At 40.3% G+C, this 24,773-nt stretch overlaps 1 long non-coding RNA gene across 1 annotated transcript; it reads left to right on the forward strand.

Annotated features, from left to right (window-relative positions):
- The first annotated feature begins 1,571 nt into the window (after positions 1-1,571).
- Positions 1,572-20,456, forward strand: LOC116998429. Its single transcript, XR_004418394.1, has 7 exons — positions 1,572-1,636; positions 7,312-7,388; positions 12,354-12,474; positions 13,105-13,243; positions 14,925-15,149; positions 18,099-18,210; positions 20,381-20,456. It is a non-coding gene; the product is annotated as an uncharacterized LOC116998429 (long non-coding RNA).
- The last annotated feature ends 4,317 nt before the right edge of the window (positions 20,457-24,773 follow it).

Raw genomic sequence — 24,773 nt, forward strand, 5'->3', positions numbered from 1 at the left:
GTCAGGATCAATGCTGAACCAGAAGAGAGACAACCCTAAAATGCAGATTTGCTATTATTTTTTTACATGAGTTGTCATTAAGATCTCATTTTCACTAAAATGAGATTTTTGTTCTCTATCTTCTTTCACCCCTCTTCTTAATATACTTGTATGTTGCAGAAATTGCTTTTTTCAAAGCACACTAATGATAGCATGGGAAAAGGAGACCTTTACTTTCATATCTCCTTATAGGCAGCTTTACAAGCTAACAATATACATGTTTAGCATTTCTACCTATGACAGTCTTTGTTATATACTAAGCAGAACGTTATTTTTCCAGCAACATATAAAGCAGGCAAATGGCTGCTCATCATCTTCTTTTCAAGAATGTTTTACATACAATTCTCTCCTGGCTAATAGCTCCTTCTATTGTCCATGACTTATCATTGTCAGGATTCTTTCCATTTCCTCCTTATCTGTTTTGCTAAAAATCAGACTATTTTCAAAGGACAGGCTGAATATAAATAGCCCATGAAGTACAGCCTCATGTAGAGTAAAGCATATTACTGGTTTAGAATGCATAAGAATATTACTTTCAGTGGTATGTTTTTGCTCTGATTCTTTCCTTTTCTCTCCCTCTGTCTCACTCATTTTTTAAACTCTTCTAAAGCACTATAAAGTAAGTATCAAAGGTATCCTGGGTAATTAGCCATTACAGTACTGTCACAGAGGCTTCTGCAGTCAATACAGAGATAATTTGGGCAATGGTGAATGACAGCATTGTCCAGACTTTTGGGATAATCAAGGACACATCCAGCTGTACCAGACATCTGTCAGACCCATGAATCATTTCAAGTAGCTTTGCAATATCCAGGCGACTCGAGCAAAGATAAACACTTCAGCAGCACACAGCCACGGAAAAATACTGCTGCCACAAGAAAGCATTTAGCTGCTCAGTGCTGCAGGCCTGTCTCTCAAAGCAGAAGAGGTTACCACTCACATCTTCATGATTTTGAAGGGGTACACATTTTTAACATTACGTACTGTAGTACGACTGAAATGGCATCCCCTACACATGCCGACACATATTCATTAGAATCACTGGGGCAAAAAGAAGACAAGGGGAAAAGTCATACAAAAAATTCAGAGGCTGAAGTAATCCTGAAAAATGCAACATGCCCTCTTGCAAATAAGGGTATTTGTACTGTTTATATTGGCCTGAAATGACTAGTTTTATATTTTCTAGATTTTGCATCCCTGTGACGGAACTGTTACTCTGAACATGCACCGAGATTAACAGGGAGCTGGAAAACTCTCTCGTAGTTTCCTATTGCTGTTACCTTAGTCACGTTCTTCTGTTGGAGAGCTGAAAGGAAACAAAGACACTGCTGTGCTTTGATGGCCTGGGTAAGTCATGGGGCAAAGTCTGGAGTTTTCCACTTTGGACTTTGCGGTGCCACAGTCACCTGCATGGCTGTGGGCAAGTGTTCTCCAGTCCATGTGATTTGGATTCTCCCTCTAATTACCAAGCCCTTCTTTGCAAAGCCCACTGACACCCCTCTGTTGGATTAAGTTATCCTCACTGCTTTGCAGGTGCATGGGGATGGCTGCTCTCAAGGATGAGTTAAGATAAAGGGAAAACAACTGCCAAGATGAGGTGAGCCAGTTTCCTGTTTGTGGTGACCACAGACTATGTAGGTGAGCAAAGAGTAGCCCAACTCGCATTCAGACAGTGTGGTTTTTGCTGCACTCTGCAGGCAGAAAAACTACATGGAATTGCTCCTAATAATTCTATAAAAATACTATAATTACACTAGAGAGTAAAGGAGATTTCTGAACAACTGGCATACAAATATCTGCCATAGACTTCTTTGAAATGTCATATTTCACACTGGAGTTGAAATTGGTTGTATTTTTCCCTCGTTCTCTTTATATGGCACTGATGGCAAAAGAGTGTTATTAAGATTTCAGGGTAGCACTGAAGAGCTTTGTTCCACTCCTTCCAAGAGTCTGTGTGTAAGAGCAAAGCAGCACTGGCAGAGAAAGCTCCTGAAAGCTGCTGCCAGTGAGCGGAAGGGCAGCAGGGATGGAACTGGGCTGGGAGGTGCTGGAAGCAGTTGGTGATCTGGCAGGATGCAGAAATTGATTTGCTGGGAGTGCTGTGAATGCAGCAATTGCTTTTGGAAAGCAAGAGGAAGAATTACTGGTGAGACATCAGAGGCTGTGACTGACAGATTGGTATCTTTCCAGTGACAAAATGAGGGGCACTGAAGTATCTGGGGAGAAAGAGTGAGCCCACCACAGAGAAAATGCAATGCATTGATGTTGCTTCTGATTATGAAGATGTAGAATTGCATCTTGAAGAGTTTACAGAGGTGTTGACAAACTGTTGCTGCATCCTCTAAACTTATATTTGTTTTTGTTCTCTGCTTTGGCCTTTTCCTCTACCACCATTCCCAGCTAGCACTGCAGTTCAGTGTTACTGTCACTTAGCTCTGAAGTTTGGTAATTTAGGAAGACGTGTTCCATTCACAGCAAAAAAGATCCTCCTCTCATTCCCATACATAGACATATTTTTCTGTTGTGATAGAACTGTGGTAGACTGCCAGTTTCTAGCAGTCCTTGCTGGTAGAGGACACTGGCTCAGGGCAATCAAGTACACTTGAATAAAACAGTGTACTTGAGCTCAGGTGATGCCCCTTGATTTCTGAGTTCTGACACCAACTGCTGGTAGTTCTGTACCGACCTACACTCTATGTAACTCCAGTTCTTAAGCTGTAATGCATTGCCCATGCTGTTTGGTGATACTGGCTATACAGAAGTTTTTACCCCAGTGGTTATTCAAACACACATAAGATCAAACTTCCTTTGTGGCATGGCTTGTTCTCAGGTTTGCAAGAATGTGTGCCACTGAAAAATAACAGTTGTCAGGGATCACAACATCCCTCCAGCTCTGTTGGCCCCTTAATGTCCCCATTTGCATTGCTAAATAACTTGATCATTGATAAGAGAGAGTAATTATTTTTTGGAGTAGACAGCAATAATACCACCCTCACTGTATGTATTTAATTTGTAGGTTATTTCTCCTATTTCAGTTTCCCAAGTTTATGTGTTGACTTCATATCTCCAGCTGAAGCTTTGATTTATGGTGAAATCATTTTTACCATCTCATAGTAGCAATCTCTTCAGGACATGTACCCTGTCAAGCTTTCTTTCAGTATCCTTATGGATGGAACTGTTCAGACATAGTTTTGTTTTAAAATAATCTCTAGTTAATTGCAATTCATTTTCTCCTGTAATATTCTTCTAGCTTTTGCAGTTTGTGCAGATCTCCAGAATTCTCCCTGTAGCCAAAAGTCTTGAGCATATTCATAATTTCTGTGCTGAAAGTACTTCACTAATTTTGTGGTGTTGCAGCAGGGAACCTTAAAGTTTATTTGCTTTTATACCTGGTTTTGCACAGTTATTTTCATTCATAAATGTGGAAACTCACTTCTCTTACTTCCTAAAGTGTACATACAATTCTTCCACTGGAAACTGTGCAAACTGCCTGGTTATTTTTACCTTTTTAAGGAAAACAGCTGTCTTAAACACACTGCTGTTATATGATAGATTCTCTAGAGCTGTTGCTACTCTTTATTCTTGTGGTTAGCTTTCAAGAAAAATTACTTCACTTCAATGTGTCAGACTCCTTGGATTGGCAGAGTCCTGTGAAGTAAAAATAGCAATGGTCCTGAGGAACTCCTTGCCACAAGATGTCCTGAAGACCAAAATTATTAATGAATTTGTAAAATAATTACATGAATTCATAGATATTTGAGCTATTTGGTAATAATTAAATGAAGCGATCCTGAGAGAACATTCATTACAGCCAGTCCATAAACAACTGGGTTACAGGAAATTAGGTTAATATAGCTGAGGAGAAATTACTCTGCACACACCTTAGATATTTTACTCTCTTCCTGAAGAACCAGGGCTGTTAAAGAGGAAGTACAGATGCAGGAGGATATCTGTCCTAACCCAGTTTATACTTTCAGGTGATGTTTGTGGCCTTTGGGTCCTTCTAAGATCATTTTTAGAAACAGGCTAATCAAAGGTACATTAAAACTGACCCAAAGTATCCTAAAAAAATGACCAGAGTTGCTACAGCAATGTCTTCTCTGAGCACGGGCAGTTGAGTTAGTGTGCCTGCAGCAACAGCAAAGTCTCAATAATAGAACTGGCCCCCAGTCATTATGTGATCTCCCATCAGGAATGGGATCAAAGGTCTCCAGAAAACGAGAAACTTTGCCTCCTCAGAGGTACAGTACCCATCAGCATATGTGAAGAATCTGGCCCTGCACTTTCAGCTCACTTTAATCACACAAAGACCCAACTATCTACTATTGCTTTTTCATAATCTGCTTTAATTGTCATTGATTTGTACGTTCAGAATGTGCCCTGAGCTAACTGAAGCATTTTGTCTGTGCTTGTGGCTGACCACCTGCGTTGCAGTCCTCCTTGGGGTCCCTGATGAAACCTTTTTCTGGGGAGCACATCTGTGTTTTCCAGGCAGGGTCTTGCAATGCAAGGGTTACCTGAGGCAGGTCCCTTCTGCGCATGTTTGACTGTCACATTGCTACTCCCTTCCTGGCTTCCATTCTTCACAATCATCCACACTTAAAACAATGAACAAACATATTTTAACAAGATAAACTGGCAAGAATGTATTTAATCAATTGTGCAGGAAAAATTTATCACTGATACAATCTGGATAACCACAACCCACAAAAATTACATTTAACCAAAAGGACATATAATTTACAGTTGCAGTGTAAGAAATAGTGTTTAATTACTTGAACTCTGTGTAGTGACTACTTCAGTGGAGACTCTAATGTGATCAAGAAACCATTTAGGCACATGTAGGTATCTTTCATCTTGAAACTTACTATTTTACTTTACAGTTAATCTTCTGAGAATTTGAATAACACACAGTCTGATTTTTAGTGATAAAGTTGCTGTGTTTTAAACATTATTCGGTACTTTACTGATTTAATAAATGAGGTAAGTTAACTGGACAAAATTTCCATGCAAATAAAGGATGTGTCAAAAGGACAGAAAGGGTGGTTTCTTCTGAATGTCACATGTTATGGGGACCAGGCACATACTGGGCTCACTGATCATACTTCTACAACCTGAAAGAAGTGTCATTGTCCCTGCTGGATCTTTAGTAAGGACAAAGCCTTGCACAACACAGGCAGCCTGCAGCAAAGATCCAAACCCAACAAGAAGATGGGTAGTTTAGTTGCGTGAGATGATTGGGATTCTGTTTGAGTAAGCTGAGGCACTACTGGGAATTTTGATCACCTAGAGTGCCACCCCTGTGGTGACAGACAGACAATTCTGTGCTTGGGGCAACTGTGAAGGGATTGGCTGGTTTGTGCCTCCATGTGCAGACCTGGGCTTCAAACACGAGGCAGAGGTTCAAGAGAGAGCCATTATGGCAGTAAGTGTCTTTGAAGACATTTCAAATCAATTACAGAAAATAAATTTTGTTCATTAATCTGGAACACAACAGGAGCTTGATGTGCATGTTCAAAGGCAGGATTTGTATCCTAATCTGTATTTGTCCATCAGTATGGACTGGACAATTCAGAACATTAATTTGCCTTGAAGGACAACTTACTAAATTTATATGCTACTTTGGCATGCAGTTTTCTGAGCTGGTATTCTCAGTGTACTGCCTCCCATGATTGACAACACCCAAAAAGAGATTGCATTTCTTTGAAATGTAATTGAGTTTTCTGAGTTCCTAAGCATTTATAGCATGCAAAACTCTCAATATGTTGTCTGTAGGTGACCATTGTCTCAGAAATTAAGTAACCTTTTTTCTGTCCAGAAAATCTTACTGACTTTTCCAGCATGCTATCAACAGGGCTATAGAGTATCTGCAACAAATAATTTTGTGAACAAGCAACTAATCAGGAATTATTTCCTTGTGTTAAGGTACAATAACTTCCAATAATGAATGTATTCAAGAAGGCGGTTGTCTGTTTACAGATACTTCATGAACTGAAGAAATGTTAAACCATATTTTTATGAAATATTAATGTACTACAGCATCTGGCTTTGCTATGTCATTGCACTGTTTTGAATATAATTTAGAGTTATGTGAGAAATAATAGAAACAATATATTAATTCTAAATTCTATAGGCCTATTCTGTATCAGGGAAAGCATGTTAATGGTTCCCTGCCATATGGATGAAAATATAGCTATCCCCTCCCTGTTCCTTTTTATCGTAAATTAAAGACTAAGCTAAGAAAAGATGTTAGAAGACCCCACAGGAAAGATCTCTCACATCATCAGGTTACAGATTCTAAGTGGGGCATCTGGCAATTTCAAGAGATTCCTCTCTTCTCTTTGCTTGGGTTTATAGGCTGGCCTGCCACATCCCTTGAGTACAGAAAGCTCGAGTCTTTCTTTCATGCAAAAATCATATATGGGTCTGCTTTTTACAGAGGCATCCATCCTGAAATTCATGCAAGTTTTTTTGATTTACAAGTGAAAAATAAATTCACTTGTAAGTATTTAGTTGTACACTTGCCTTTGTGTAAGAATCTGCCTCTATAGGTTTCACTTAGCATGGTGACCATTTTAAACCATGTGTAATTAATCTGGCATGGAAATTAATTGTTTATTTATTACATAAGTATGCCTTTTAATAAAACTACTTTGTGAAAACCTAATTGCTACTATAGTAATATAGCATAACAGTTCCTCACATAAATACATGATTATTATGTACAGTCACTTATCTGTGAACGAGCTCTGCTACTACTTTCCTTAATTAACGATACAATGGGCTCCTTCATCTTTGCATATTCCCTAGCTAGGACATTGATACTCATTATTTCCTAAGTCCAAACACTGAAACTGTGTCAAGAATGCATCTATCACCAGATGGGTACTTATAGTCAGCGGAATTTTCCACTGCGTCAGCAAATTCAGCAATTTGCAATTTCTGTATGTCTGACGTGTTTTTATTGGTGAAGATCACTTTCAAATACCAAGATCATGAGACTGATTCCTCAGTTAGTCTCTTTAGCAGTCGAATGTAATGATAGTAATTAACAGCCTGTGATTAGGAGCCACTCCAGAAACTCTTTGAATGTTAATTTGCTTCAACTAATATGCAGCACTTCTGTGTAATGAGAACTGTGCTATAGGTTCATGTGAAATCAAATTATTTCCCAGTATTTAATCATACAAATGATTCTCAGTTAATCACTTGAACAGTAAACCTCAATGTTCTAATAAGTGACATTTTTCATTTGATTTATTACAAATATAGGTGATGGTATGGTGAATGGAGGATCATTTCTTAAAAAAAGGTCAAGAACCCACCGTGTGGATCGCATAGTAACCAAGGTAATCTCATTTTATCTTTTTAAAGCAAGACATTTCCAACCTTTCCTTTATCCTTCACTTTTTGGTTCTTTATCCTCTCACTTTCCTTGGGGTGTTTTTCCATATGACACCTGGACTGTACCCCTGAATTACACTTCCTCTTTTTTAGACTGTAGATTCCCAGGAAAATTGAACCAGTTGCACTTCAGTGCACTTGAAGAGGGTCATAAGGAAGCAAGGCAGAATGAGCCAGTGGACAGGAGAGACCATGAAAAAACCACAGTGCAATTAGGTATTAGCCATGTGAGTTGCTGCATCCCTTTTTGTGTTTTACATCTGCAAAGGCAAATCATACTGTTGAAAATAACAAAATTATTCCTTAGGTGAAGGAGTCAAATGCATTTGAAAAAAAAATGCTCATTATCTAAGTGTAAACTTGAGAGAAAAGGCTTTTTCTTGTCTTCTGGCTGTTTGGGCAAATATGCATTGTGAACAGTGACACTACAGATCTGGGACTGTTTGTTTTTTTCCTTCCAGAAACCTACACTGACCAGAGCCCCCTGCACCAGCATTGTGCCACTGTGGGTCCTGAGGCCATACCCTTCTTACTGCAATTCAGTTGTCTAGTTCAATTCAAACCTGGGAGAAAGGAATAAAAGAGGACGATTTGAGAGAGATATTTTAAGGCTATTTAAAATTTACTTTTTAAAATTAAAGTTTTAAATATGTAAGTGCTTACTGGTTTGTCCCTCCCCATTCTGGATATTTTCTCTTCTAGCAACCTTACTCTAGGTGTCTTCTTACTCAGATCTTTCTCATGACAGGAACACAGTTCTTCACCTTGAAGAACTGCAGCAAAATTCACTCCTGGAGTATATAATAAACAACATCTTTAGCTGCAGTCGAGGCATGTATTAGCCCTAAGTGCCTTAAGAAATCTTCCAAATTTATTGTAATTTGATTGTTGAACTAAATTTTCCCTTTTGGAACCTAGAGCTAAAAGCAAATCATGTGGCAACCACACAGTCTCTTTTATTACTCCCAACACCCTTGGTGTTGTACAGGTAACTCCTTCTGACACTTCCTGCAATGTCTGATGCCTGTTCAGGATACAGAAAGTGGAGCTCACATATCTGATTCTGCAAGCTGGCACCTGCCAGTAAGAACAGGTTTGCAGCTTTTTTTAGCATTGTTCACCCAACACAATGAAGAGGGGATTTTGAAAGTCAGCATTCCTGAGGATAGGTAGAATGAAGGGGAATGGTTCTAATCTAATTGTAAATGCCCTGGTTTTAAAACACCTCTTGTCAATACATCTTTCCATTAACAGACATTCTGGCAGCCCATAGCACAGTCAAATCAGGAGTCCAGCTCCAGTTATGATATTATATTTCCATTATTCAATGCATAAAGAAGTAGAAAGTTACATTGAATTAACTGGCTGATTTAAAAATGTGTTCCATTTTCAGAAGCTTGTTTTGGTAGAAATACTGAGAATTTCACAGACTGTGATGTATTTTCACCATTCTGCCTTTTACATTGTGCTTAACACCTCAAAAAGGACTTGTTCAGAACTGTAACTACAGACTGTGCACAGGGTTGAGAGTTGGAGATGTTTGAGCTACAATGACATTTTTGCAGCCAAGTTGCTGTGTGGGCTTAAGTAGCTCATTTTCCAAATATACAGTGAAGGAAATAATGCTTCTCCATCCCAGCAGTGAATAATGTTAGTTTATAACTAGTTAATATTTTTAAGCATTTGGAATTGCCTACAAAGATGTAAGTAGAATCCTTTTTCCCACTATATTGCTTCTATCACTATAAACTCAAACATGGAAGTCCGACTGAGTTCTCTAACAACTTTTATGTTGACTTTTTGGTTACTGTCCAGTTTTCTTCAAGCTGCTGTCAGTCTTATGCAGGTAAAGAGTATTCCTAGCTTTCTATTTCTTTGATGCTTCCATGTCCCCCAGCCCTGAATCTTCCTCCATTTCTCTGAAGTTGAACCTATGCAGAGTATTGTGACACCTCTGGATATTGGGAACTGGTACCATGTATAGCTTATTAAGACAGGGTCTAACTGGCTGGGCCACACTCAGGTAACTTAGTGTTAAGCCTAACTCTTTAAAAAACCCCAAAAACCAGTTTGTGAGGTAGTTTATCTCGTATAGTTTTCACTTCTTTCTTATTTTAATTTATTTCTTCTGTTCAAAATCTTTTTATTAGAAGCAGGCAGCTCCATCTACTTGTGGCAGCTTTCCTCCAATGCTATCATGAGATTCACTAGTGATGTTCTATAAATGCCAGCCAAAATCTATCTGCAAGAACATCTGCTCAACAGTACAAACCTGATGTAATTACCAACCATCATCTTTTATCCTCCTGCTGGGGCAACTGCTCCAAAGATGACTTTTTGCCCTGATCTAAAAAGAAACTTGCTGTTGTGTACGAAACTTGCCACAGAAAACTAACATGGCTTTTACACAAATTCTGACAGAATATTTCAGCTACAAGAGATAACAAATTCCCAAGTAGCATGAGTTTTGTGGAAACACTTAAAATTTTTATGTTCATATTGGCTGCATCTGCTTCATACACTGTTGTTCTGTGAGATATTTTTTAAGGGGTAGCAATATATATACACAAAAGAAGTCTCTTAAAGAAATATATAATCACAAAAAAGATGTTGCAGATGCTCAAATTTGACTATAATGAAGTTATAACAGGATATAATTTATGTGTGTGTGTAAACAGGTGATAGATACTAGGAGATGGATATTCTGTACATATAAATATGCACAATAGGTGTATACTGGATTTGCTTTTAGGAAAAACATGAATTCCCACACTATGTGGTACTAATGCCAGATAAATGTTGCAGAAATCTTTGACAGACAGCCTATATCTGTCAGCAGCTTTTTTGTGACCATGTACTGATACCTTCCTCTCTGGGAATTGTTTCCAGCATTGCAAACCTCCAAGGACTTTCAATTAATTGCAGTCTTCTCTCTCAAGCAATCTGATAGATAAATGCTTCCATTGGTGTTCAGTTTCACATCCAGAGTCTCTGGCTGACTTTTCAATCAGTGACAGTGTAATGTGCAGCCTAAGTGTAAAACTCTGATAACCCCAGCACAGGAAATGTTATAATTACAGGGTCATATATTTCTCAAACAACATTGGTTTTACCTCATTCCTTAGGAAGAACATCCAATTTTGATTGCACCTGCATAACCTTGTACCTCAGGTATTTAGGGGAAATCCCACCTACAGTTTGCCAGTTATGCTGTTTAAAAAGGCAGGGAAACCTGGACTGCTGAAATACAATCAGAAAGACCCACCAAACCAGCATTATTTGATGTGCAAATGCAACATGCACAGGATGAGGTTTCTACTGCATTTCTAAATACATTTACAAACCACAGCTAAACTTCTGGCAGAGTATAATGTCAGCATTACCTTCCTGCCTAAAAATACCTGCCTGTGGGGCCTGAGGCAAGAGCTCCTTGTTCAGCAAACTCTGCTCCTAATCCTTTATGACTTCCAGACTTGTATTCTGGTTCCTGGAGATTTGATCATCCCTTAGACGTTTGGTGGGATGATGCCTGCATAGCTGAAGCAGGCAAGGCTGTGCTAAAATGGGCTATTTTCATAGATTTAGAAATGTCCCAGACACACAAGTGGGGATTCCTTCTCAGCAGTAGCAGAGGCAGGTAAATATTGGCACTAAGGGGCATTGTGATATGTAGGTATTTCCATGCAAAATGGTGAGTTTTGCACATTCTCTGCTGTATTCTAATCTTGAGTTAGTCCTGATCAGCCCATTCTCAGTGTTGAGGTCCACAGGGCTGCACTGTGCTAGGTCCACTGTGCTACAGCAGCAAAGAACTTTTGTCAGCAATGGTGACTTAATTAAATACTTCAAAGACGTCTGCAGTGACATTTATTCACCTCTTCACACAGTTGACCCAGACCTTTTGTTAAACCTGTTGATATTTTTATTTCTCTTGATAGCCTTCCTACTGCTGCATGTCTGTAGTTTATCATCTGAGGAAAGAAGCAATTGCAATGACAGAACTAGACCTTGTTATGCTATGAGTAATATTACACTCAGTCCAGCACTTCTGGAGGGAATCTTGAATGCTGGTGCTTTATATACATGATAAACAAGGGGAATTTGGTTTGTATTTTGAGATAATTTATGGTATAGGCTGCTTCACATGTAGCTGCTGCAGTGCTGTACTTTCATGCCAAGATTCATTACCCTTAATGTGTTGGCTAACATCTCTGGGACTTCTCCGAAGGTCTGTTAAAGAGCCCTAAAAGAAAAGGATATAGATTATAGCTTCACATGTTTTTTTCATAAATGTTTTAGACATTTGGAACATGTCATTAAAATCTTTCAAAAGGAACAAAAGGAAAGCATAGTACTAAATATTTTCTTCTTCCTATTCGTTTTTGGGGTAATGAATTTTCTGCTTATTGAAGCATATTTTGCCTGTTGTTCTTTGCCTGTTGATTTAAAAAATGCGGAACAGTTATCATATTGCTCAGCAGAAGCAACATTGAGTAGCACTCAATGTCTGTTCCATAGAAACCTGCCTCCCTAAAGTTGTGGCTTGTGCTTGTGGAGCAGGGATGTAAAATGGAGGTAAAAGCCCATTGGATTAGAACGGCATCTTCTAGATCCACTTAGCAATTCTTTTGCAGAGGGGTAAATAATAGGGGAAGGGTAAACTGGGAGATTCAGGCTATAGCTACGAGTATACTAGACAATATGTAGTCGAATTACAAAAAATGAGCTGAGTTCTGACCTACTATGCAGTTGTGGTTTAATACACATTAGTGGTGAGACCTGCCTAGAAAGCAATTCTAAATATTTCTATGCATAGCGCATTTGGAGGCTCACTTGTGTAAAATTTTGACCTTATACTGAGAAGAAGTATGTGAGGCAGCCAGCATCAATTTTTGCCTCTTCCCCTGCAGGGAACTAGCTGTACCACCCTGAAGGGATCTGACAGAGTTCTGTGAAAGTGATGGAACAACAGAGAACTGGAGAAGAGGCTGCAGGCTGCCATGGGCTCTTCTGTCTGCATGGGGACCCGGTGTGAGTAAGGAGAATCTTTTGAGGTTGGACACAGGGGCACATAAGGATAGCAGGAAGCTGGCAGAGGGATGGGAAATCTGCATGGGAAATCTGCATCTCATCTAATCTGCTTTGTTCAGCAATGAGAACACCACTGAGTCCAGCCTGCTCCCCTGCTCTGCTGGCCCCACGCATGGCCATGTGCAGCTCCTAAATCCCATTTGTGTTTGGGTGAATCTTTTACATCTTGATCAACCAAACTCTTAGTGGGTGACACACCTTTTCCAATAATCACCCTGGTGTTCACATCTCCCTGGATTTAATTTATGTTTAGAGTTAGTGGCCCTTAATTTTTTGAGTGAAACTTTGAGCATCCACTACACCACTTCTAATATGGGATTTGGTTTTTTAAATTTTGTTTAAAACATAGTGCTTTTACAGCACATAAAATTTTTATGGTGCACTCCCTCTCTGAGAGAAGTCTAAGGTATATAACAATCTTTCTGGAGGGGAAAAAAAAAGCATATAACAGCCCTGCTTTGCTAATTTTTTGTCCAAAAAAGTCTCTTGCTGTGCATGACTAGTATCAGGGAAACAAAATAAACCTCTGTGACTCCTAGAACAAAGAATCAGAGCATTTTTTAAAAACAGCGTATTTCTGTGCTGGTCTCAGCACACTGCTGGTTTGGTGCCTGGGAGCCACAAGCTGCTGATGGCTGGAGCTGGAGCCATGCTGACCTACAGTATCACCCAGGTTCATTTCTGGAGGAAAACTGCTGCCTCATCTCAGGTGAGTTTAGTGCTCTCCACACACAATTTCCTCTCTGTTTCAGTTTCCTAGCCAGGAGGGAAAGGTGAGGTCCTCACAGCCCAGCTGTGATGCAGTTTTGGCCCCAGAAGCAGGAGACCCAGAAATGCTGCACTGCTCCACTGTAGGAGCACCAGGGAATGGAGAGCCCCTTGGCTGGGACCCTGCAGAAGGGTGGGGGAGATGCCCAGGCTGCCCTTACAGCACTCCTGCCTTTCCTGCTCATGGTACTTGTAGGCAGCAGGAGGAGTAATGGACATAAGATGTGTAGGAATTGGATGTTTCCTTTCTGTTGTCCCGTCTGGTACAGTGCCTCTGCTGGCACAAAGCCCTTTCCCTGAGGCTGTTGTCAATGTAGTGTGACTGAACCATTGCAAATCCCAGCTGGACCTTCAGGATCTGTACCTGCCCTGCTCTTGGCACTTGGGACAAACCAAATGCTCCACCCCTTAGAGGCACTTTGTGTTCTCTGGTCATTCGTCTCCCGTATGGAAGTTCTTGCTTTCTCAGGGAAACGGTGGTGTGTAACATTTCCTCAAACACTGAATGTGCACCTACCAGGCCTTTGTCATGGGTTTATGTGTGGTCAGTTATAACAACTTGAACCTTTTTAGAAACTTAATCAAACCAAACCAGGTCTTGTCTTAACAGTTAATCAAACTCTTTGGAACACTGATACAGGTTTCAGGCAATCTTTCAGTGCTTACTGAATCGGCCTTTTCATCCACTTCGACAATATACTGTAGTAAAAATACTAATTATTATTCTTACTATTTTCATCTGAAAGAGTAAATAGCATTAGAAAGGTGTGCATAGCGTATTTCCCCAAGGCTGAGGTCAGAAATTACTGGAAATACAAAATCAAGTTCTACTCCTACAAAATTTCCAGACTGAAGTTATTTAGATACACTAAGTTGAAATTTACAGATTTTTATATTAAAAAGCTAGGTCAGCTGCAATGTATGAGATTCGGATTTTACTAAAAGAAAACAAAAAGGTACATTTCAAAATTAATTATGCATGCTTGTAAGTATGTGTAAGTGAACACTCTTAAAATCTATACACAGATTAGATATATAGAATAAAATTCAATAGTATTTTACAAAGCAATAAAAGTACTTGTAGATTGTCATGAAAAGCATCAATATATTTTAGTTTTAATAATGACAATGTTTAATAAATAAGATGCAGTTATCAGCCTCATGGATAATGCAACACAAAATCTTTTCTCACATATCTATGCACTTCATCTTTATTTTTTCCAGTCTCCTCAATTTGCTTTTACTATTTCTGCAATTTTTTTTTTTACAATAGACCTTGGCAAATTGTTTTACTCCTTTTTCTTTGAATTTCAGGATGAATAGTTTCATGCAGAAAGGTTATTTATTTTTGTGAGCACAACTGGCAGTGAAATGGGTGTAGCTTGTTTCAGTGATTTTTGCATAGAATATGACATAATTATTTTTATATCTCCTGGCTGAAAAAGAGTCTTGCAATCTACTGTCTGTGAGAGCTATTGTCTTGGTATTTTCCTGTATTTATTCTGTAAATGCAGATATAAAATAATGCAGTTTATTTCACTGGATCTCTTGCTTATACCAGACTACTAGCTTTTACCATCAAATGGTGGCACAACACTTAAAGGAAAAAAATTATTTTTCAGATATGAGGTTGTCTTTTCCTCCAGGCTCCATGGGATACAACTGCCCTAGAAGCGGGCATCACTGATTCTTTGCACCTTATATGTGATCTTCAAATTAGCATAGAAGTTACTCCCTTTTGCTACAATCACCACCTTTGAAGAAACTCCCTATTTCCATTCCTTCTCCTCTGAGCTGTGAAGAGGAGCTCATAGTTCCAGAGTGACCAGACATCTGTACGTGGTTATGTAAGTACAAAGTGTTTGGAGTGAATGTTGCAGTGTGGGATTGGTGGTGGGTATAAAATGTACCCAGGTGCTGAAGCAGGAGGTGTTTGTTACTGCCCATTTAGCAAAGCACTGGCAGGACCCCTGTCGACCTCCTGTGTGTGACAGTGGGAGCAGCCCTTGCTGTAAATGAGGATCAGCCTCTTCAATTGTTTTTCCCTTCTTGCCTTGGTGCTGTATTTGGGAGCATGCATTAAGTTAAACCTTGTATTGGCTCACTCAGCTGGTGCCACTCTGCCTTCCCAGAGCCAGAAGGACAAGCGGACAAGTCGTTTTCTGCTTTATTAAGAGATTTGAAGGTCAGAGCATCAAAATGGTAATTTCAATCAGAGCCACTCTCGTTGCTCAGCAGACTAACAGAGCTACTGTAGGTTGCAGATCTTAATGCATGCAGAGACTGTGATCTAATTCTGAGCACTGCTTCTTGGGTCAGATTTGGTTGAGTCAAATTGTGATGCACCAGCTCATCGGGTCAGTCCTGAGAGGCTGCCTCCCACCTAGGTGGCAGCAAATAAAATACAAAGAACAAAGGAAATGGAGAACTTGTTTTGCTGAACAAGCACAAATTTCTGCATTAAGGATTAGCACTTACAAAATAATCCACTGTTCCCTTTAGTGTAATCTCAGCAGACATACTAAATTCAGTGTCAAAGCTTTTGCAGGTACTGTCAAGTACAAGACATAGTCACTCCGTGCAAATGGATGGGAGTAGAAAGCAGGGGCTGGAAGAAAGAGAAGAGATTAATTTCATATTGTCTCTCAATTAATCCTTGTAGTGCCACATGGCATAATGTTGGCTACAACAGGAGACATGGTTAGGAAGTCACAGTTTTATCCAAAAAGGAGAGAGGGATTGCAATGGCTTGTTTTCGGGTGTAAATATAACACCTTTTCCTGACAGAATAATAACTAATGAGGATTTGTAGGCCCTTGAAGGAATAGCAATATTTTTAAACAAATATACATGAGATTTTAGACCCTCACTATAGCCCTCCCTGGATGCACAGGTCTGTGCCCAGCCCCAGCACACTAACCATAGCAGGAACAGCAATTATATAACAACTGTGAGTAACATTTTTCAGACATGTGGGTACTGTATTAGGAGAAAAAAAAACCCCAAGCAAACAAATTAGGAAAATGAAAGTATAGCATAGCACTTAATCACATAGTTGTCTCATTTAAATCAGTGGGTCCACTCATTTTTGTGTAATTATGCATGTTTTTAAGACATGCTTGGTATGTCATGAGACTGTGTAATCTTATAATTGCAGCTATTAATTTCCCTTATGTTTGCCCTATCTTTGGAGGAAGGAATGCTCCTGTTTTACTGGTCATGGGCAGCTGGTGTAGAAGGTGTGGATGGTAAGCACTGCAATAGGATGCCCAGACACAGTGTCTTAGTTAAAAAATAACTACTTATTGCTGAAGAGATGGTAAATTACAGAAGTTACTTGACTCCAGTGATATTACAGCAACCCAGCAGCAGACAATGAAAGTGGCAGGGTAAATGGCTTCTGCCACCTTCCCTGTACTCTGCAAAAGTTGAAACCAGTGGAAGCTAGAGCAGGTAGGCATAATTACAAATGGGGAGCTCTGGCAAAGATGGAGTGCAGGTGGTGGGAGAACAGTCATAAAATGATGTGTTTTATGTTACTGGTGTCCCGTCTTTTATTTACTTTAGTCTGCTGGCAGGATGTTTGTCTGTAAACATTACCACAAAACACTTAAGCAGGAATAAAAGTAACTTTTATTGAAGGAATTTAAAAGTAGTCTCTGGAAAACATGCAAGAAACACCATGTGGACTCTACATCTTCTTCAAAGTAGAGCGAACACAGCAGGGATCTGCTACTGTCACCAAAACCAAATCAAAATTGCACCGTTTAATATTTATATAATTGAAAGTACAAACCCAGTTTGCTGCCTGAAAGTACCTATCATGACAGCAAAAACCTCATCTTCTCAATCTTGTAATAACATCAAATTAATCCTGTAGTTTTGGCATAAACCAGCAACATCAGGGGAAGCGGGCTTACCACATATTGCAAAATACAACTTTCCATTCTTTAAACTAATTAGAGAGGCAGGCAGTAGCACCACTATGGTTCTGTCAGCATTTCCACAATAAAACCCCCTTTTCAGGGCTTTATAACTTGGCTGTAAAAAATTAGCTTCAGGCTGAAGCTTGGCATACCATGGTTCACCCCAGCAGCAAATCAAGCTGTGCATGTGGTTATGTGTGTGGTTTGTTGATTGTTTCCTAAATACAAATTTTAATTAAAATTAATTTTGCCATTTCTTGGAAGACAATAATAAAATAAACAAATATAAAATAAACTAAGTTACGTTATTTGGCAGGCTCTTGCAGCAAGTTGTTAAAAGTATGGAAGTTTGAGGTGCAAAGAGTTCAGTCTTGTGATGCTTTTTTGTTTGAAATTAAATCATCAAGGGAAGTTTGAAAGCAGGTTATTACACTTGCATGATGAACTTATTTCACAGGGTGTGATTGACTGCATGAAAGCCACCAAGCAGCTTTGACAGAATTTTCCCCACAAAAGCAATTCACATGAGGGCACATGGTCCCTCAAGCCCTTGGAACAGCTGTGCCAAACGGAGGATCCGTGTCCCCTGAGTTTCAGGACTGTCCAGGCCACTAAATACTCACGTGGAGCAGCCATCAGTGCCCTTCTCCGCTTTGCATGCAGCAGTGAAAATGCTGGCCTTTTCCAGGGATTAAACTGAGTCATGTCTTTCAGTTGTGGGTGGCAAACTGCTGTTTGTTGAATTTCCATATTATGGATGATCTCAGTGCATTATTAGTTCATAAGTGTTCACATAACTCGTTATATTCACACATTTTGCACTGAGCTGACTAGCATAAATAATCTTGACTGTAAATGCTTCTGTTTCAGCTTCGCTGTGGTCTGTAAGAATGTCCAAGAAGTCAGGACATTACCATGCACTTGGAAACACTGCAGCATGGACAGAGAAGTCAATATATTTGAAAGCAAATCAGAAAGACTGGTAAGAGGAGCAAAGCTGACTAATTATTTTTTCAGGGGAGTTTTTTAATTTTAGTACAGTTTCATGGTTTTTAAAATTTTTCTTCAGCATTTTTAAAAGTTAATAATAGTTGATTGTTAAATAAAAATAGGTAATATATGCAAGCCTTGGAAGCTAAATTTGCTTCTTCCAAAGAAGCAAAACAAAGATTCTAAAAACACGTAAGTGATGGAGAATGTCATCAATATGCAGTAACATGCTCTCCAAATCATTCTTCAATATAAGTGTCACGAAGAAAACTAACAATCCACATCCAGTATTCCTCGATCAATGAACAGTTGAAGATGAAAATTAATATTATAGAGTAGAATAACCAATTATAAGCCAATTCAAAAGTCTATTCATCATGGATTCATTTTTGCAATGGGTGGATGAGACTTGAAAGGGAGAGAAAGTGAGTGAGTAAACAGCACTGAACCAACTCACCAGCTTCCCCAAAGCACAGAGCTTTGTCACTCCCCCAAAAAACAGATTATGGCTGATGAAATATTTGGGCTCAGCCCATCTCCCCAACTCCAAGGAGTCAGCTAAGAGCTGCCTCATGCAGAGGCAGGCTCAGGTTCCCCATTAGATCAACAAAATTTTGTTCCAGCTTTAATTTTCTCTCAGAGTAGCTGCCAGGATATCCTTGAACACATAAACCCAATTAAGCCAAGCTAAACTGATCATTAGGCTTTCAAGTATGTGTCTGCTGAAATTTTATAAGGCTGTAGTCTGCTTAAAGTTTCACCTCCTGCAGCCACTTGCAGTTGACCGTGGGAGTCCACTGAAACAAAAGACAGAGGCTCCTAAATTTCTGGGAGAGTCTTTGAGTTGTCTCAGAATTAGAGAGGCTGCCCAGATCATGGTGACTCACAGGAGAATTGCTCCAAATTTCTTTTTTACTCTTTTACTCCATCCAGCTGCTGAAGTGGCACCCACTCAGAATAGCTGACCTGACCTACAGCTGTGGGCAACCTAAGAGTGTGCAAGTGGAAAAGCACATGAAGCAGATGTAGGGGACATGTATGTGCTTCTTCAGGCACCATTTGTCACCTTGTAGACTGGTTTAAATGTTATGATTTATTCTCCCTTTGCAAAAATTATCATGACCAGGCTGTGACCATGGAGATTTCATTCAGCAACTGCTAGGACCCAGCGGAAAGTAAACAGAACCTAGTGCTTGGTGTCCACCTTCCCACCCCAGTTCCAGCTTATATAGGAAACTCACCTTCACACAAACACCTCTAGTTCTCCAGAACATGCTGGCCAAGTAACCAATAACACCAATACACTGAATTTGTTGAATGAAGAGGGTATGCATGGCCCCCTAATTCGGCTGCTTTCCACTGACCTTACTCAGTCAGCTTTGTGACCATGTTGTCAGAAACCAGTTTCACTGACCCAAGCTAAGAAATCAACATCCGTTTTGCTTATCTGAGCTTTGTTTTTTGGCCAGGTTAGTTAATGCTTAAATAGACTGCAGGGTTAGATGGGCAGACATACTGGAGAGCACTTAGAGAGATTTTATACACAGCCATGGGCCAACCCCAAGGCCACAGCCAGTCTCTGTCCATCCTCATGTTCACTTTTCCCTATCTTATTAGACATTGTGAGCATCCTCTCTCTCTAAGTGCTGCGTTTCTTCATCCTTTGGTAGGGGTTCTGTGATAGTAAGTATCTCAAGTACAGTTTTGCTTAAGAGATGTTTCCTCCCCTTGATTCCCTTCTGGGGGTACTCAACAGCTGTCTGGCTCAAGTCCTGTTTTCTTAAATTTGGGGATTTCTTTTTCTTGTTTTCTTAAATTGGGGATGTGCTGACTAAACTATGCAATGAGCCAAATGCAGTCAAAAACATGAAAGAACTTTATTTAACATATCCCGCTAGGGAAAAAAATATTTTTACATGCAAAAATTCATGTACTATGGTAGAGGAACATAATAACATAATCTTTTGTGGATCAGTAGGCATTTCAGGCCATCATTATCCATGCTATTGTGCTGTCATTGCCTAGGACTGTACGGCCTCTACAGCTTCATGTGCTGAATAAGCAATTCCCAATATTTAAAGATATCCTTTGCCTATTTGGAATCCCTCTGCTTGTTCTATTTTTACTGAAGGGCACTGTCTGTCTCCTTTTCTCCCCGGCAGTTTTTATTTCTGTATTTCTAAAAGAATCTCCTCTATGATTTCTGCAACACTACATACAACCCAACTGAATGGGAGTCCAAGGTCTGCTGCCAGTGACTGCTGAGAACACAGGAGGGTGAAGAAGGACAAAACTCCAGCTAGATCTTGCATAATTCCAGCTGCTGAAAGAGATACAAACAGAGGGCTGAAATCAGAAGTGGAGTAAGTCTGGGCAAGTACCTGTACTATAACTAAACAATTAAACGATCAAAATTAAAAATGAAATCAGGTATAGTGAAAAGAGAAATTATAGTAAAAAATATATTCCTATTGCTTTTTGACTTTCAGTTATCAGAAAATACGTATGTCAGGCTGAACCTGACCAACCTGATATATACTGGGTGGTTACATTATGACTTCTGTCACTGCACCATGGCAGAGGTTGAAAAAACAGGAAGGAAGAGTGGTAGTTTTTCAAATGTATATTTTTGTTTTTAAAAAAGTCATAATGATCTTTATGAAAGTCTAAAATTTAAAAAAAAATTAAAATAATAACATGGAGGTTATGTGTGTATATTTGTAAGTAATATGACTGTAGTTAATAATAATGTCTACAGTACTACACTTAGCTATTATTTCCTTGGCTTCCTTCCTTAAACTAAAGCCAACTTGGTGGTTTGTACCATTCTGGCAGCCAACAGGAAAGAGCAGTGAACATCCCAGCACAGTATTGGCACTAACTGCCTTTGCTGAAACCCTGCATGATTGCACTGTACTGGTTGCATTGTCCAGAGGGCCATCACAAATTTCCCTTCTCAATCTGTGTTCTCCAAACACTCCCAGGTCATGCTGGCAGGGAACAGTGACTTCCAGGGAAATCAGGATGTTGTGCCAGTGATTAATTTGGTCCTTTGTAAAAAAAAACTGATACCCTTCTTTTCCCCCTCTCTCTCTCTAGCAGGAAATTCTTCTTCCCAATCCAGTGATTCATACAAATCTCTTCATCTTTGTGTGTGAAGCTCTCAGTCTCACAATGAAGAAACAAAGCTAAATCCTACAAAACAACATAAGGGAGATGCCAGTTATGATTAGGCTAAATTTAACACACTCTCCCATGTATGTTAATGTTCTGTGTACATTGTGCATGCAGCTAAAGGTGTAGATAGAAAAATAGGCTGGGAAATGGAAGAAAATGAAAAGCAAAGAAACAGAAAGACTGGGAATTGCTTCTTTCTTTTAGTCTAAAAGAGTTGCTCTCCCCAACTCTATCTGACAATTTCCTTCTAGCTCTCACTCTTTTAGTTAGCTTGCTTTTGTTACCCTGTTCATCAGAAAAGAAAACAAGTAGACAAGACTGGAAAGCAGTCAGATGAGTATCTGGAAGTGTTTCATGAGAAGCATATCCTAGAGAGCAACAACAATCTAGGTAAGGTTCAACTTTTCTTTGTGCTTGTTTGGCAGCTCCATACCTCCCGTGTATCCTTTGCATTTTATGCATAAATGTAAACTTCCTTCCATGGGTATCATCCCAGAAAGAAACAAATAATAATGGAAAAAAAGTTTGAGGGAGATGCTTGTAAATTATAAAAATCGTATGAGTATCGTATACATAGTGACATGTTTTATATAAAGATTTTTGAAGCAGCCTTTTTACTCTCATGTGTGAGAAAGGCAAACTGCTTTTTTTCATAACCAGTAACTATACAGATAGTTATGCTGGAATGGGGAGGGACAAACAAACTAACGATGACAGATCTGTACAGAAAGCTGTTAGTATGCCAGATCTTATTACAGAGCAGTGGGAGGCCTTGTACGCTATGTACCAGCTCTATAGGGACCTCCATATTTAAAATGATGAAAAAAATGTGATTTGAAAAACCCCTCATGGGCAGCCTTCAAAGGCACAGACAGGTTCTGACTGGATTAACATTTATTGACTGTTTAAGCCTGCTTTTTTGCTTCAGGACAGAGATACACGGGTTTAATTGCAAGGGCTGTTCTGCCAACTGATCACTAGAGTGGCAACCAAAGCTTTACTAATCGGTCCTTCATTAAAGAAAAGTCTCTATTACAAAACAAATTAAGCATGCTCTGATCCCAACCCGCAGGTCCAATGGCACTACAGCAAAGTTTAGGCTGCTAGAGCACTGAAAAACTTATTAAGGTTTAGCGCTGAGATAGCACTTTTGTATTGATTTTACAATACACAGGTATTATGATTTATGGAGTGCTAGTGTCACTCTAACAAGCTGAAGGACACACAATATCATCTCCAACATCATTAAAATTCAGAAGCCTCTAGAACTAACTCATCAACCACTGTGCATTGTCACAGGCTATAGAACTGTATTCCAGTTGGAAAATGCTGTGAGTTTCCCGGACAGTTGTCTTCCGAAGTAATTAAATTCATTTCAAAAAAAAGGGTAAAGAGAAGAGAGAGAATTCAGACCCTGGGTATGTTTTAAAACCCTTCCGTAAATGTGTAGTTCTGTAGTAGCAGGCACAGCTCTTTACTATCGCCTGTTCGGGCTGCTCCGGCTTCTGCTCCCCGCTCTAAGGCGCCGCAGAGCTCCGGGGCTCCTTGAGCGATGCAAACCCCACGGCGATCGCTGGGGGACAGCCGGCCGCTGTTCTGCCTCGCTCTGTATCCCGAATGTTTTATTTTCCCGAAGTTTGGGTGCGCACCGCATCCCAGCCCTCCCGCTCGGGCGGCCGCTCTCGCTCTTTTCACGGAAAAAGCCAAAACCCGGCGGGTTCCGCATCGCGCTCCTTTCGGCCCGATGTAAACAGAACGCAGCGCCGCCACCTGCAGCTGCTGAGCACCCCCAGCCCGCCACGGCCGGCCCGGCCGCGCTGCAGCGGGAGCGGAGCCCGGCCCGGCGGCCCCTCAGCCCCGCGCCCTCAGCGCCGGCGTTCCGCGGTGCGCGCGCGCCCCCTGTCGGCGGCCGGGCGCCAGGGCGGGCCGGGGCGGCGGGCACGATCCCGCCGGGCGCCATCCCCCTTGGACGCTATCCCCCTTGGACGCGATCCCCGCCGGACGCGATCCCCGCTGGACGCGATCCCCCCGGACGCGATCCCCGCCGGACGCTATCCCCCCGGACGCGATCCCCCCTAGATGCGATCCCGGCCGGCGGCGATCCCGGCCGCGCTGCCCCTCACACGGGCTCCGCTCCGCCCGGTGCGCGCCCCCCGTCCCTGCCTCCTGTGCCCCGCTCCTGAGCTCCCAACGCCAGCTTCGGGTGCCTCAGCTGCTGGGCAATGCAGAAAAGGCACAACTCTGCCTTTCTTCTAGCGATTGCCGAGCGCCCGCATTTTGTGACTGGGACGTCAATAGTACTTATAGCATTGAGCGTGCCTGGGCTAGCTGAAGGATTTTGTCTTGGCAAAATCCCGTTTTCCTGTGCCACGCGGCGCTAAGTAGTCACAGTTTGTAATTATACCTACAGGAATCCTGGAGCCCGGTTCTCTTATGTGCTACTCTTCATACACCAGTGGCATTTACATCAGCACTACCACATCACTTAAAAAGGGGACGCAGGAACAACAGTATGAACCACCTGGGTACAAAACCCATTTGTTTTTAATGAGGCAGTGTGCAGTGCCAGGTATGGTATTATAAACATTGCTATTCTTTACTCAGTGATCACTGGGTAACTGTTATTTCCTACCTCAATTCATGAAAAGTGTTATATTGCCATTAGATTTGCTATATGACTATAATGAAGTATAGAAACATACATTCTACCACCATGTTTGTGTGCAGCTCTCCTTACAAGCTGTGTGAATGTTTCATGTGAAAGGACTTCAGTCAGGCAGTTGGGTAGCTAAACTTATTAGAAAGCAGCCTTATCTGAGGAGTTCCAAGGTTTTAAATTGACAGAGCCTCGAGATGTGCCCCATGTTTCTGTTTGGCATATACTTACTACTTTTTTTCTTCCAAATTCTGAAATATCTAAGTATTTTTATCTTTGAGTATGCTTGAAAATGTAATTTAAAGTTCTAAAATACTTCCTAAATTATTTTTCTGAGTAACAGTAAGCTGGAGCTTATTGATCACTTTCGTATTAAATTATCCCTGAAGATCTTCAGATATTCGTCTTACACCAATATAAGTCTTAGTTCAATTGGGAGAGTCTCTTAATCTCAAATTTCAGAAGTATCATCAGCATAAACAAGATCAGGATCAACCCATAATATGTGAGTAGCTAATGTAAATGACTAAATGAAAACCCACACAAAAGTATATATTAGCATTTGTGTCTGCTGAGAATTTAGTACCCTCCTTTTTAGGATCCCTTACAAATCTATTAAAACTCAAGCAGTTCTGCAAAATGATACTCCAGTATGTACAGCTGAGTAACAGCCAGAATAAATTATTTTAAGTCTTCTTAAAATCATTATATTGTATTTATCA

This window comes from Catharus ustulatus, chromosome 7, assembly GCF_009819885.2.
Source record: "Catharus ustulatus isolate bCatUst1 chromosome 7, bCatUst1.pri.v2, whole genome shotgun sequence".
NCBI lineage: Eukaryota > Metazoa > Chordata > Aves > Passeriformes > Turdidae > Catharus > Catharus ustulatus.